Source organism: Ornithorhynchus anatinus, chromosome 8, assembly GCF_004115215.2.
Source record: "Ornithorhynchus anatinus isolate Pmale09 chromosome 8, mOrnAna1.pri.v4, whole genome shotgun sequence".
NCBI classification, from domain to species: domain Eukaryota; kingdom Metazoa; phylum Chordata; class Mammalia; order Monotremata; family Ornithorhynchidae; genus Ornithorhynchus; species Ornithorhynchus anatinus.
This window is the reverse complement of record NC_041735.1, coordinates 36,218,976-36,232,963: the sequence shown is the minus strand read 5'-3', so window position 1 is coordinate 36,232,963 and position 13,988 is coordinate 36,218,976. Positions and strand designations below refer to the sequence as shown.

The following is a 13,988-nucleotide window of genomic DNA, read 5'->3' as shown; positions in this document are numbered from 1 at the left end:
AGAGAGCTGGCATCTTAGGGAGAGTTGAGGACAGAGGGCCACCATTTTGGGGATTTGGGGGCCCTGATTGTCAGAGACCTGGGGTGAGTGAGTCTGCAAATCCAGCTCAGGGAGCTGCGAGGGCCACCGCCCCTATGAAGTGGCCACCTCTGCATCTCTCTGTTGCACTGAAAACAGCCGACAAAGGAGAGCTTAGAAGCGATGCACTCATTTAAGAAGCCACGCATTGTACTTCTGTGAGTTTCTCTGTTGATCCTTTAATCTTCCCTTGTGGGAAATGAAAAGCCTCCTATAAAATTATAAAATAGTTTGCTGGTCCCTTAGGGACAGGGAAATGCAGATTAGAAGTTAGTGTGGGCTTGCCATGGTTAAATATCACAAATAAGTGATAAGCTGTCACTTTAACTCCTTCCTTTGCTCTTGTTCGGCACTGGTCACTGGATGCAGATAAAGGCAGCCATTGTGACAAGTTTTGTTTTTTTGGTTTTTTTTTAAGCATTTGTTAAGCATTTACTATGTTAAGCAGGATCTGTATTAATTGCTGGGGTGGATAAAAGGCAATCAGGTTACACGGTCCATGTCCCACATGGGGATCACAGTCTCAATCCCCATTTTACAGATGAGGTACCTGAGGCCTAATGATGTGAGTTGTCCAAGGTTACATAGCAGACAGGTGGGGAGCCAGAATTAGAATTTAGGTCTTTCTGACTCCCAGGCCTGTGCTCTGCCCACTAGGCCATACTACTTCTTAAGCTTCTTTGAGTATATAATTTAGATCAGAACTAAGCTCCAAATTCACACTGACTTTACTTCAGAAAAGTCTGCAAATCCATTTAATGATTATATTATTTCATAATTGTAGCCCTGAAGTAACTTGATTTACTAGGGAATTTTGGTGGAAGATATTGATAGTGTCCTTAATAGGTAGCAGTAGGCAGTGGATGCTATTTCTTCACTGCCTGCCTTTTGAATCACAGATGAGTGGAACTTTTTAATGAATTTTTTTAGTGGTATTCGTTAAGTGTTTACTATGTCAGGCACTGTACTAAGTGGCCAGAAAGAAACAGAGCAAATCAAGTTGGTCTTAGTCCATGTCCCACATAGGGCTCACAGTCTTAATCCCCATTTCACGGGTGAGGTTACTGAGGCACAGATAAGTTAAGTGATTTGCTGAAGGTCATACAGCAGACAAGTGGCAAAACTGGGATTAGAACCCAGGATCCTCCTCCCCTAGGCCTGTGCTCTATCCACTGTGCCACCCTGCTTCCAGAATTTGAAACATTGCTCTCACAAGGTAAATCAAAATGTATTTCCAGAAGGTATTGGGGCTGTTATTACCTGGTATTTCCCCCCAAAAAGAAATCACTTGAGGTGTGTTAAAATTCTGATTTATTTGGATTGCAAAATAAATATTGACGAATACTAATTCGTAGAAGAGCAAGCAATCAGTTAGTGGTATTTACTGAGCTCTTGCTGTATGCAGAGCACTGTACTAAACACTTGGGTGAATACAATAAAGTAGTGAGAGTTTACAATCTAACTTGGGGTATTCTTTGAAAGTAATTCATTCATTCAATAGTATTTATTGAGCGCTTACTATGTGCAGAGCACTGTACTAAGCGCTTGGAATGAACAAATCGGCAACAGATAGAGACAGTCCCTGCCGTATGACGGGCTTTCAAAGTAATAGATAATTAGTAGCAGAAATACTTTGAGATGGCAGGAAGTTTGTAATTTTAAAAATCTCAATGACAACGAAATCGAGTTTCCATTCTGTCTTTGAAACAGAACTTTGTTAAATTGAGGCTGTGTTTATAGTTTTTGCAATTTTGGGAAGAGGGCTTTTTTTTTTTGAGAGGGAAAATTGAAAAAAACAATCTGTATAAACAGTCCCAAAGCAGCCCTGGTGCCCAGGGAAATATGCCAACAGATAAGGGGGTAGTTAAGGCAAGGCTTCCTTTCACAGTACTTTTCCCTAATTCTTTAGCAAGAGAGACTCTCTTACACTTTTGATAAGGTTAATTGCTTAATTTATATGGAAGATACAAACAGCGGGGTAAGGAATTGGGCAGAAAAAGAGGCAGCTACCTGCAGCAACAGCTGTGATTAAGCCCCTGCACATTTCTAGCGGAGCTTGATTTCAGGCTATGCGTGTGTTGTGATGCCAGTGTGTGGTGCCAGCGTGTGCCACACATCCCCTTTGGAGATTGATTTTGGACACTGGTGATGGTCATGAAAAAAGACACTTTGATTAGTTTTGGAATTTTCTGATTTTTGTCCTTGAAGGAAATGGTGTGCTTCATATTCTCGTAGGTACTTTTTAGACTCTCCGGATGCAGATTATAAAGATTAATTTCCTCTTCCCTCTTCTTCCAGGCTCCTCTGATTAGGTTTTGTTAAGTCCTCCAAATAGAAAGGAACAGCTCTCTGAATGTAGCAGATTTTGAAGACTCCAGAATGCTTTGCAGACATGTATTCTGCACATCTTCCTATGGGACCTGTCCACCTATATTTTGCCACAGACAAATGAAATAATGGATACCTTTTTTATAGAGCCATTATTACAGCAAAACCCTGCTGCTCAGGAACCAAGAGACAGAGACCCTGGGTTCTTATCCTTGTTCCTCTACTTGTCTACTGTAGTGACCATGAGCAAGTCACTTCACTTCTCTGTGCCTCAGTTACCTAATCTGAAAAATGGGGATTAAGACTGTGAACCCTATGTGGAACAGGAACTATTTCCAACCTGATTATCTTGTATGTACCACAGCAGTTTGTACAGTGCCTGGCACGTAGGGCTTGGCAAATGTCATTTTCTTAAAAAGACTAGCTTCTAGTCCCAGCTCTGCAACTAAGGGAATGCCTGCTGAGGTGAGATCATCAGACTTCCAGTCAATCAGTCAGTGGTATTTATTGAACACTTATTGTGTGCAAAGCACTTTATTAAGCACTTGGGAAAGCACAGTGTAATAAAAGCCACTAGTGGAAATAGCATGGACCTGGGAGTCAGAGGACCTGGGCTCCAATCCCAGCTCCACCACTTTCATTCATTCGGTCGTATTTGTATATTCCAAGCGGTTAATACAGTGCACTTCACATAGTAAGAGCTCAATAAATACTATTGAATGAATTAATTTACTGAGCGTTTACTATGTGCAAAGCACTGTACTAAGCACTTGGGAGAGTACAATATAACAACAGATGCATTCCTGCCCACAACGAGCTAACAGCCTAGAGACAATGAGGGCAAATCTCCTAACTTCTCTATGCCTCATTTGCCTCATCTGTAAAATGTGGACTAAGACACTGAGCCCTATGTGGGACAGGGATGGTGTCCAACCTGATTATCTTGTATCTACTCCAGTGCTTACTGTAGTACCTGGCATATAGCGCTCAATAAATACCATTTAAAATATGAATATATTAGGGTTGGTAGACATGATCCCTATCCAAAAGGAGTTTACAGTCTACAGGGGGTGGTAGACATTAAAATAAAGAACCACCTAGGGAATTCTGCAAGGTGAAAAGGCCAGCAGAAATCATGAAAACTATCTGGCTGATGTGGGCAGCAGAGACCAAAAGAGCTACCAAGGCAACTGCCTGCTGGGTTATTATGCTCCAGCGCAGCATTGGAACTATTCAAGGGGTGGGGGGGAGGTCACTTCATAAATGAGTCCTCCAAGTAGAAGACAAAAAATATCCTTTGTGTGGAAGAGGCCTGGGCCTGGGTGAGAGAGGACGAGTGACTGAGCAAAACACTCTCTTTAATAAAGCAATAATAATAGTAATAATAGTATTTTTAAGCACTTACTACTCATCAAGCACTGTTCTAAGTGCTGGGGGAGATACAAGTTAATCAGGTTGGACACAGTCCATGTCCCACATGGGGCTCATGATCTTAATCCTGATTTTACTGATGAGGTCATTGAGGCACAGAGAAGTGAACCTCTTCACGGTCCCCCATTCGCGCCTGTCCCGCTGTTGACCCCTGGCCCACGTCCTACCGCTGTCCTGGAACTCCCTCCCTCCTCACATCCGCCAAACTGACTCTCTTCCCCTCTTCAAAGCCCTCCTGAGAGTTCACCTCCTCCAGGAGGCCTTCCCAGACTGAGCCCCCCTTTCCCTCTGCTCCCCCTTTCCTCCCCCTCCACCCTCTGCTCTTCCCCTTCCCCTCCCCTCAGCCCTGTGCTCATTTATATACATTATTTATTACCCTGTTTATTTTGTTATTGAGGTGAACATCTCCTTGATTCTATTTTGATGATGATGTCTAGTTTGTTTTTTTTTTTGTAATGTTTGCGTTGCAGTCTATCTCCCCCGTTTAGACTTCGAGCCCATCACTGGGCAAGGATTGTCTCTATCTGTTGCTGAATTGTACATTCCAAGCGCTTAGTACAGTGCTCTGCACATAGTAAGCACTCAATTAATACTATTATATGAATGAAAGTGAAGTGAATTTGCCCAGGTTCACACAGAAGACAAGTGACAGAGCCAGGATTAGAACCAGGTCCTTCTGACATGCAGGCCATCATTTCCTTCACCCAATCTCTTGGTCCCATGAACTCTTAATCAGTACCTGCTCTCCCTCCCCCTTAGACCATGAGCCCCTCATTGGACAGGCCCTGCGTCCGACTTGATTATCCTGTTTCTTCCCAAGCACTTAGTAAGTCCAGTGCTTGCTCCACAGTAGATGCTTAATAAATACCATTATTATTATTATTATTGTTATTATAAGACTGAGGCCATTGAAGGCTCTATTATCATTACAGCTAACAGTAGTTGATTTTTAATCCAGCTAAGGTAGCCTGTCATTCACATAACTTTTGAAGGGGTAAATCTGATGATACAGAATCTTAACATGCTGTCACTCTTTGTCTAATAAACAGAAGTAGATAAGTGGCTTTGGAATGCAGCAGTCATACACCTCAAATGTCAGTATTATGTCCAGCCTGATTAGCTTGTTTCTACCTCTGTGCTTAGTACAGTGCCTGGCACAATTGTGATATTTGTTAAGTGCTTATTATGTGCTCAGCATTGTTCTGGCACAGATGAGGGGACTGAGACACGGAGAAGTTAAGTGACTTTCCCAAGGTCACACAGCAGACAAGTGGCAGAGCAGGGATTAGAATCCAGGTCCTTCTGACTCCCAGGCCCATATTCTTTCCTCTAGGCCACGCTAGTTGGTGCTTAACAAATACTATTAAAAAAGAATGGCATGTTTTAGACCGAATCTGCCCCTATTAGGATTTCTGGAGAAAGTATATTGGATTTCTCCTTATGTGTCTAACACTTTTTCTAGAACTCCTCTGTATGAGAAGCCAGTATCTGCACCAACTATTGTTCTATTGGGTTATTGTTGTTATTCCCTAGCCTTGCTTCATCAGACTCAGAGACAGTACACACTGAATGGCCTGTATGTATATGGTCAGCTGTTAAGTCAGTCTTTTTTATAGCTTAGCATACCATGTCATTCTTTCCACGTGATCAATAGAAGACCTAGTTTGTTTCTAGGTTTTTACCAAGGCTTTTACTTAGTGATCATAACCAACAATAAAATAATTACAGGAAAGAGGGAGAGTATTTTATTGCCATGGGTAAATCTTAGTGTGAGTCAGTTCAGGGACTAAAATTTGCACCCATTCTATTGATCCAAAGGTATGCAATCATTGCCCTTATTATACATGGACAACGAATGCCCCCATTCAAGGAGGAGGGAGAGGACTCACCTGGGATGGTAGGTATGACAGTGGAAGTGATTGGTGGGAGGGCGAGCTAGGGAAGGCAGGAGGAAGCAGGGATTTGTGCTGCAGAACAGGCATGAGGAATTAAAGTGTGGTCAAAGAGAGCTGTCATTGGGGTGGGAGGCATAATAATAATAACTGTGGTATTGGTTAAGTGCTTACTATGTGCCAAGGACTATACTAAGTGCTGGGTTGGACACAAGCAAATCGGGTTGGACACAGTCCCTGTCCCATGTGGGGCTCACATTCTCAGTCCCCATTTTACGAATGAGGGAACTGAGGCACAGAGAAGTTAAGTGACTTGCCCAAGGTCATACAGTAGACATGTGGCAAAGTCGGGACTAGAACCCATGTCCCTCTGACTTCCAGGCCTATGCTCTACCCACTACGCCATGCTACTCTGCTACACCATGCTGCTGTGCATGTTCTCCTTATTGAATGGAGTAAGGAAGGCTGAAGAACCTCTGAAACAGCTAGCTCCGCACACCCAAATTTCTCTACCTTTCCCTTGCTGTATGCTCCTCCTTGAGTCTGTTTTTCCAACGCTTTTCACTTAGAGAAGCTAGAGCAGGTTCCTGATTGGGCAGAAATTCCTATGTAGACCCAGGGATTTCTAAACTCGCCGGCTCAAGTGAACTGAACTGAGGCACATGCAAGGCCGCAGGGCAGAGTAAATAGTATAAGTACAGTGAAGTTCAGTCTGAAAAAGTGTGGTTATACAGCAGACTGCAGGGAGACCACTGCAGGGGATAGACCAGCCTAGCTTACAGTAATCAGGAGAGAGGTTGTTCTCCTTGAGAAAAAGTTTTGAGACAATCAGGATACAAAGAGGCAGCCTCCAAAACAGAAAAGCCCTTATACTGAACAACCCGACGATGCAGTGAGGGTTTATTAAGTAAGATAGAGTGGCAGGATGTGCCGGTCATGTATCCGTCTTTCTAGCCATCCTCGCACATATGGATAGGATCTTTCCAGCAGTAGTGTTACGTTCAAAAATAAAGCATGGTTACCTGTACTTGCACTGTTTTTGAAAAGTGTTTTGCTCTTTATCTCCTACGAAGAAGTCATTAAGGTCCTTGCTGTTTTATTTTCCTCCAGAAACTCTTTAGAATGCTTTGGTCTCGATAGTCTGGTGAAATATAAGTACACTGAATTGTTCCACAATGACTCTTATATTCCGTTACAAAAAAAAATCAACTCATCAAATGCCTGTAGCATTAAACATTTAGCAGAAACGGTTGTGTTACAGGCTGATTTTTCTAGTTAAAAGGAATCATTTGAAAGCCTTTGTAAATTTTTATAGTTTTGAAAAACTGTCATCATTTCTAGTTTCTTTATGGTCACGTGGTTTTGGCCTTTTGTAAGATTATTCCATCTTGGTGACTAGAGGATTCTAGTGGAGTTCAAGCTGTTGATGATCCTATTATCCCTCCTTAAAGTTGTGAAAATGGGCCCCTTTAGGGTAACACCGTTAGGACGGTGTCCATCCGCTGTGACTCACGAAAGAGAATAGCTTTAAAGAATTCATAATATACAATATCAGTTTGGGATTTTCTTTTGAGTTTCAGTGGCTTTCCATCCATTTAATTAAAGCTCCTGCTGTCCAGGGGAAATGTTGTTGAATGGAAGCTTAGAAAGGGTGGTTCAATTAAACTAAAGGGATTTGAAGTACAGGGTGTTTGGTGGGGAGTGGAAGTTGGTTTGGCTTTTGTTTGACAGAGGCCCCTCTTGGCCATGCCATTCATTTTCTTCTGGTACTAGATAAAACTCACATGATTTTGGTGCTTTAATCCCAGGGCCGTCTTTTGAAATAGAGTCAGAGAGAGGAGCAAAAAGATTCGAGGTCATGGCCATCCCAGGGGTAGTGTAGAAAAAAATGGACAAATGAGGCAGTTGCAACATAAGTCGCAGGAAAATGATGGGATCAAGTTCAGCTAAGATAGAGTCGGAGTTTCTTCAGTTGCTCCATTTTTAAATTTTAGGTTAGAAGGCAAAACTAAAGACTTGATCCTTTGCACCCTGTGTCCTCTGTGACTGTTCCCCAAAATCAGATTGCTTAAATTCCAAAATGAAGATTCAGGCACACTTCCTTGGAAATCTGTGGTTTCTGTCGGTTAGGCAATAATTTACAACACGTAACCTGCCAGCTGGCTCTCCGCCCTTCAACAGGTGTGTAGTAATTTAAGTATCGGTCTGCATTTCCGCGTGCAGTTGCTATGAAACTCGGAGGAAGCTACCATTCTAGGTGGCTCACAGGGGGAGAGAGGGTGTGGTGACAGTAAACCGGATGTGGAAGGCTTTAAAATGAACAAAACTTTTGTTGGTTTTAAAAATGTGCGCCTGAAAACCAGCACTGAGTGTGGTGGAACCATTCTTTTATAAGAAATCTTGGAGGAGGTGATTCTTCTCCTTCTTTTTCCTCATTCCTTCCAGCCACCCCTTCCACCTCCTTCCTCTTCCTCGTCCTGTCCCCTCCTCTGCTGAGTTGTAGTGTTAATGGTTCTATACACAAGTAAGCACCCAAGGGTTTAGTTGAGGCATGCTAGCTACCGGTGATGATATCCGGGCTGTGGGAAGATTCTCGGGTCATGGCCGAAGAGGAGTATCCGGGGGGTCACCCCTCTCCGTAGGGTATAAGATAATGTCCTGGCTTTGGACGTGACTTCAGCGATGTCATTTAAAGAAAATGAAAAATGAAGAGGACGTGTTTCGAGTTCGACTATGAGAATGAACAGCCGGAAAACTTGCAGTGTTTACCACTGAAAGCTGGACTTCTTGGAAGAGGGTAAATTTTATCCTCCCTTTTCTCGGCGCTAAGGAAAGCAGGTTCGGATGCCGTTTCGCCAAATCGGGGTGAACCACCAGGGTCTTTGCTGGCTCTTGGGAGTTTAGCCCCTGCGAGTTTGAAAGGCACGCAGCACCTGCTTATTTCTCTTGATTTGCATCTATCTTTTCCAAGTTGTGTTTTCTCAACAAGGAACAATGGAGACCTAGTTTCCTGTTTTAAACACTCGGGAATTCTTTAATGCTTTTTAAAAATAAACATTAGGGTTTGTATGATTCTCACTGCATCAGGGTAAGCGATCATGGACTACAGTGAGCTGGATTTTCTAATCTTTAAAGAATAGAAGGGTGTCTGCGTGGGTCATTTCATAAATGTGAACCTGTTTTCTTTCCTGCTACCCATCCTTCCAATCGAACAACCAGGGGCATCCTGTCTTAAATGTTGTGTTTTATATTTTCAGTAAATTCTTAAAATTTCGATGCCTATTTTAAGGATGCCATTTGATAGATTGGAAAGGGAAAAATGCTGGTGCAGGAGAGGAGAGTGGCAATGAAAGGATGTGATCCGAGATGAAAACCTCAGTCCTCAATGCTGCACCATGCAGAGGAAACCCGTGTTTGGAGCCTGGAATTTCCTCCTGGCGCTGGGAAGCGCTTAAGCCTGGAGGTCTCGGGAAAGGAAAGAACAGTTCCACCCCCCAAGTCTCAAGACATGCCCAAAGACAGGGGTTTTGGTTAAGAGTCAGAGTTTTATGTAAGCGAAAAGGTGATTTCTGTACTGGAAATTATGATAGTTCAGATTTGACTATATCAATCAATTTTACTTATTGAGCCCTTATTGTATACTGGCTCTTAACACGTGGAAGAAATCTTTTCCAAACAAAAGTCCTAGGCTGGAAGATTGCATGCTCTGGCAAAGACTAGTTTCACTCTAAGTTGTAGAATTTCTACACTGAACGAAACTTCAAAAAGATTTCCTGGACCCCAAAAAGTGTTTCATACGTTTATACTTACGGCATGGGAAATATTCCAAAAAATCACACCTGCTTGGTTTAAAATAAAAAGAAGTCTGTGTAAATTCACTTACCCTAACAGGTCATTGGTGGCATGCAGTTTCAAGGTTATTCTGCTCTCTTGTCCATCTCCCAGCTCTCTCATCCTCAAAACAGGAAAAAAAAAATCAAATGTTCTTGACAATCTTATGTGTACAGTGCTTGGGATTTCACCTGAAATTAAGCCAGTGACAACCTTGCATAAAGCAGTTATGCCAAAGTTCCAGTGGCTGGTTCTGAAAGATCAGAAGTCATGGAATTAGCTTGAATTCTGACTTTCTCTGGATTCGGCTAAGTCACTGAACACTTCTGCCCTGTTTCCCGCCTCTATGAAATGGGGATGATGCCCTGCCCACCCTTCTCTATCTAAGCATTGAGGTTATTTGGAAGAAAGGAGCTGTAGCAAAGCTGTCGAATTTATACCAAATCTGTATTGCAGTAATAGTATTTTTGCTACTTTCTCCCATATTCTTACTCTTCACTGAATGTCTTCTTCTCCCCTTCCCTCTTTTCTCCATCCTCTTACGTTTCCTTAAGACTTGTCGGGATGTCTTCCCACTGTTTAGGTATATTCCTTATTTTTTTAATGGCATTTGTTGAATGCTTACTATGTGCCAGACACTGGGCGAAGGTACAAGTCGGTCAAGTTGGACACCGTCTTTGTCCCATGTGGGGTCATTAGTGTCAGTCGCCGTTTAACAGATGAGGTAACTGAGGCACAGAGAAGTGAAGTGATTTGCCCAAGGTCATTCAGCAGACAAGTGGCAGAGTTGGGATTAGAATCAGTGCTCTTATCTTCAAGGCCACACTGGCTTCTCTAATTCTTCTTCTCCCAACAACAATTCTCCTTTCTCCCTGTCCTTCGCTCTTCATTCCCTCCCTGCAGGTGTCTTTGCATTGAAGGGTGGGATGGCCTGGTGGTGCCAGAGGATGGGATTAGTCAAAGAACAGGAGGACTAGTTTGCCCCAGAGAGAGAGAGACCTTTTGTCATTGAAAATTGAGCGAGCCGTCACCCCACTGTCTGAGGACTGTTACCAGATGCCACTATACTCCATTTAACTCACTTGGGTTCTTGTCAGATTATCAGAAGCCAAGTGTGTTTTCGACACCAGGTATGACAAGGCTGAGAAACATGAGGAGGAACTCAGGGCTTTGTTCCTAGCCTAGAAGCATGCTAGCAAAGCATTCCAAGAAGAAGAAGTAGAAATAATCAGGTTTGGGAATTAGGGTTCTGTAGGAACTAGAATGTCACTCCTCACCATCACAGATTGATTCAGTCCAAAAAAAATAAGGATATTCCCATCGACTCCTCATAGTCAAAGATTCTTTTCGGGGGCCTTTTTGTTGAGGGCTTGCGGTGGGGCCAGGGTTTGTGTTTTTCGCAATAATATTCCTTCCCTCTGGCCTGTAAAAGTGAATCATGAGGCCTCCTTCTTTCCCTCCCTTTTCACTCCTCCCCTTCATCATCTCCTCTCCTTTTCCTCTGTCCTCTCTCTCTCTTTCTCTCTCTCTATATATACATGCATATATATTTATATAAATACATATGCATAGTATATATATTTTAAAAAATATATAATCTCACCTTTGTATTCAAAGGTGATGCTATTAACTGTGAGAAACTCTCCATATGGGCCTTGGGGATGGAGTAACACTGTTTTATTTTGAAGGAGACTGAACAATATTGTATACAGCGAATGTTCTCGTCAAAGAGGTAATGTCTTGGGTCACCAGAGCTATGGAATACATAGCCACTGTAGAGTTCAGTAAGACATGTGGAAGTGATCTCTCTTTTTTAAAAAAAAAAATTGGCATGTGTCGCTAAAGTATTTTGCATTTACTTGGGATCTTGGTGGAAAAAAATACAATTTCAGTTCAGTTGATTATTTCTTTCACTATGCCCATCTTTAGGTGGGAAAATGCATAATTGCCAATTTCAGCTCCCTCAGAGAGTCATTTCCCTATGAGACAATGGAAACTGGACAGCTCTAGCCTTTATTTATGGCAACAGTGGCCAGGTCTAAAGAGTGAAAGGCTTCAACATTATTAGTTATATTAAGGAAAGGCCAAATTTCCTGGGGAAAAGGGTCCTTTGGCCAGTTACACATTCATTCATTCAGTTGTATTTATTGAGCACTTTGTGCAAAGCACTGTACTAAGCACTTGGGAGAGTACGTTGGAATGAACAGGCTAAGTAATTGGGTTAACAGATTACATTGGCCATTCACACTGAGCTGCTGTCTAGGTTCTGGAGTTAAGCGTGTCAGGGAGTATAAATAAAACAGTTCCTAGAGGTCGAAAAGAATTACCAAGGCAACTGATTTTTTTTTCTTGTTTGTAACCTTACAGTGACTACTAACCAGTTCTAGGCTTTGATAGAGGCTGTAGCAACTATAGTCTTCACAGCCTGTATTCATTCAGTAGCCCAAAGCAGGGAAGAGAAGCCATAGTGGGTAGGTGTAACAAAGGGAGAAAGAAGAAATGCATCTATTGAGGCGTTAAACTGCCCACTGTGTCTGGTATTCTCAAGGGTGGCCAGTCGTAGACCATCTCTAGGGGAAAATAAAGAGAATCAAGAATCTGGGTCATTTTCCCCATTTCCTTACTTAATCTTGGAGTTATCCCGCTGGTATAGAGACTTCTTAGACTGTCAACCTTTTATCTGATGATGTGGATGTGACTGCCATAGGGTCAGCATTTAGAATGGCTTTTTATGATGTCAGATATCACCTTCTTCAAGATTTGGGACCAGTCCCAGGCCCCCATCGTACTTAAATTTATAAGGGGAAAAGAATATTTTTAGAGAAGGGATTTGGGGTACTTTCACCCCCAGTCTTCAGCCAATTTTGTAAAGACTGACTTTGAGTGCAGTGTGAAGCGGGTTGAATGGTAGAAACTGAACTCACTTGCTTAATTCCAAAATTAGAGTATCTATTTTGCCATTTTATTCATGGCCTCAAATGAAGAGAAAAGAGATGCAATGGCCAAATTTTTAAAAATGTTCAGAGTATGCATCTCTAAGAGTGCAGGTCAGTAAACCACAGGGTATTTTTGACCTTTGATGCTGGTAGCATTTTATAAGCTAAATTAGATGAATAGTGGTGATTCTTCCTTTCTGCACCCACTTTCCTCCTTCTGACATAAACCCACCAACTGTTCTGAGGATGGGGTAACTATGAGCAACACGAGCTAGTGATATTACATGTAGCAATATAGTACTTGCTGTTTCCTGGCTGTCAAAGGGAACATTGTTGTGGATTGCTCCTATTCAATTATTGGACTCTAGGGACTTTGAATGTCACCTGTGGCTCTCAAAGATGGTTGCCACTGGGCTCAAGTTAACTTGGGTTCCACATATCTTTAAGGAAATGCAAAATTACTGATGGAGCGAGGAAGGTTGGTCAGTTTCACTGCTTGCAGCTAACAGTAGGAGGAGGGAAAGACTTCTATCGAGGACCAGGCTCAGCTACCTAAATCTTCCTGCTTCTTGTTCTCATATTACCAACGAAGTTGTCAGCCTGTGTTTTAGTCTGTGGTAATCCTTTTACAGTATTTGCTTTCTGCAGGCTATCTTTTAGGAAATCCCCTACTTGCCTGTTATGGTTTAGGTAAGCCATGTCTAAAGGAAGAACAAAGCAGGAGAGGGTGGAGATTCTATCCTAGAAAGGATAATGCCGGAGAGGCTTTCTAGTTAATATTAAGTCATTTTTAATGTTTGTTAAGCACTTTAATGTGCCAAGAACTCTGTTAATCACTGGGGAAGATACAAGATAATTGAGTCAGGCGCCATCCCTGATCCACATGAGGCTCCCAGTGTCAGTAGGAGGAGATTAGCTATTAAATTCCCATTTTACAGATGAGGAAACTGGCATAGAGAAGTTACGTGACTTCCCCAAGGTCACACAGCAGACAAGAGGTGGAGCCAGGATTAGAACCTAGATCCTCTAACTCCTAAGCCTGTGCTCTTTCCACTAGACCAAGGTGCTTCCTGTTCTTAAGACAGCAGGTTGGTTCTATCCTAGGAATCTCTTTCTGCCCTTGAGTAGTCCTGCGACCATTCCTTCAGTTGGATCGGAATTCCATGGAACAGAACTGGGGGCTGTTCAAACCCCATTGTATATTGTGTTGCTATTTTCATAGAGAAAGAAAGTCTTACTTCCTGTTCCTCTGTTAGGTTGCAGAACAGGGGTGTGTGCTTGCCAGCATTTGTTTATTGGGCATATGCAGTTTCTCTTTAAATGTATTCACCTGCCATATATTTAAGCAGTAAGGTGTGCCGGTGTTTGGTTTATCCGTTCTTTTCAGCCCTTCCCATCCATGTCCTTCTGCCCGTCCACACATGTATTGCTACTATCTTTTTCTTTAAGGTGCAGAAGCGCACAGGCTTCTGTTGTACACAAGATTTGTATA

General features: G+C 42.5%; 1 protein-coding gene across 10 annotated transcripts in view; it reads left to right on the top strand.

The window, feature by feature from the left end:
* TRAK1 (trafficking kinesin protein 1) overlaps positions 1–13,988 on the top strand; it is a 116,314-nt gene that overhangs the window by 43,112 nt on the left and 59,214 nt on the right. The window contains exon 1 of one of the 10 annotated variants that reach the window (XM_039912955.1): positions 8,358–8,526. The exons of the other annotated variants lie outside the window; for them this stretch is intronic. The gene's annotated coding sequence lies outside the window, so the exon portion shown is untranslated. Of the gene's footprint in view, positions 1–8,357; positions 8,527–13,988 lie in introns of those variants that run through there. 10 annotated transcript variants of the gene reach the window in all.